The following is a 1691-nucleotide window of genomic DNA, read 5'->3' on the forward strand; positions in this document are numbered from 1 at the left end:
CACACACACACACACACACACACACACACACACACACACACACACACACACTTAAGCACTGAAATGAACTCCCCCTTTTCTTCTGAATCCACAGAACCAGCCACAGAAAAAGGCTCTGCAGTGCATTCTATGATCTATCTGCACATCCAGACACTCTTTCTCTCTTACGAGCACAAACAGATTCGGTCCTTTACTTCATTTTTATGTTTTTTTTAAGCTCCCTCAGACACAAGCACTGACTGTTAAAGAAGACGGGACAAAAAAAGGAAAAGAGCAGAAGCAGCATTGACATTTAGTCAGTAATAACTTGCGTGAACAAAACCCCCAAAAGTTTCAAACTCAGCTTGGCCACACAGAAGACTTTATCTCATGAGCTGCCATCTTTTGTGCCCTTCCTGTATTAACTCTGCCCTCTTCAGCCGTCTTTTTGTTTCCTCACCTTTTTGTTCCATCCCTATTTTGTCATTGTTCTCTGAAACATGTTTTTTTAAACTTCTCGTTTCTTTTTTTTTTTTGTCGCAGTGCCGGTTATCWGAGGATTCTGCGCTCCCGTTCTCATCTCTTCCATCGTCTGGAGGTGTGTCTGCTGCTGATAAACCGGCAAAAAAGGATTGCGACGCTCAAAACCCATCGTGGGCCCGACAGCCCACCCACTTTATTATTTTTGTCCGTGCAGCCACTCGTCATCCCGGCCCCTCGTCCCTCTCCTTGGGCACCGGGAGAGCAGTGAATCTGCCCTGTCATTCCACCACAGTCTCCTTTACGAGTCGAACTCGTAACAAATATCTGAACATGTCCAATAAACCGACAAACTTCAGAACTCATAAACTTGTCTCCTCATTTGCATAAATCCAAGATGAATCTGTCTCTCCTCGCTATAATAAACCTGTTGAAAYTCCCCCCTTTTTTCCCCCCACAAAGACCTGCGTGGCTGTTCGTGGCTCTGAGAGCTTATGGGAGCTTTTCAAAGCACAAATCAACAGATTTCCAAAGACTATGCAATAAAAGAGGGGGGGCAGCATTGTGTTTGGTTTGTCCTCCCTCCAAAAGCAACACCGCAACCACAATAAATCCAGATCTGAGTACAGTAGCTCCAACAAAGCAGCTTTGTCATCACAGCTCCTGAGATCTTCAGAGAAGCTCTGCAGGCCCAAGCTACATCTGCACTGGTAGTAAAACAAAAAAAAGTTAGTCCTTACCACGTGCACAAATATATCACAGCACAGGTGCATCAAAGCCTCACAAACACGTCATTCCTATGAGTCGGCCTTCAGTCCTGCTCTTTTTATCCCCTCTTTTCTCTTTCCTACCTATTTTACTTCTTTCCTTGCTTCCTTCCCTGCAATCACCAACCCCCTCCTCTCCTGTTTCTTTATCCTGAACGCCTGGCATATTCAGATACTGAAGTCCTCATTACGGCTCAATCCAACCTCAGCAAACACACAAACAGATTAGCCGCTTAAGACGCTCCCAATCCCCCTCTCCCTCGCTACTCTGCTGCGCTATCAGGCCCCAGCACAACCCTGTGAGATGAGCCAGGGGCAAGGCTTACCGCAGACTGCAGCCTCCGCTCGCTCCTCCGCAAAATCCCTCTGCGTCACAGCCCCGTGTCACAGCTGCCCCTAATACAATTAAAAGTCATTTGCAGAACGTGCAGGCTTAGGGGATCATGGTGGGTGTGTGTGTGTGTG

The sequence above is a fragment of the Austrofundulus limnaeus genome, unplaced genomic scaffold, assembly GCF_001266775.1.
Source record: "Austrofundulus limnaeus strain Quisiro unplaced genomic scaffold, Austrofundulus_limnaeus-1.0 Scaffold16, whole genome shotgun sequence".
NCBI lineage: Eukaryota > Metazoa > Chordata > Actinopteri > Cyprinodontiformes > Rivulidae > Austrofundulus > Austrofundulus limnaeus.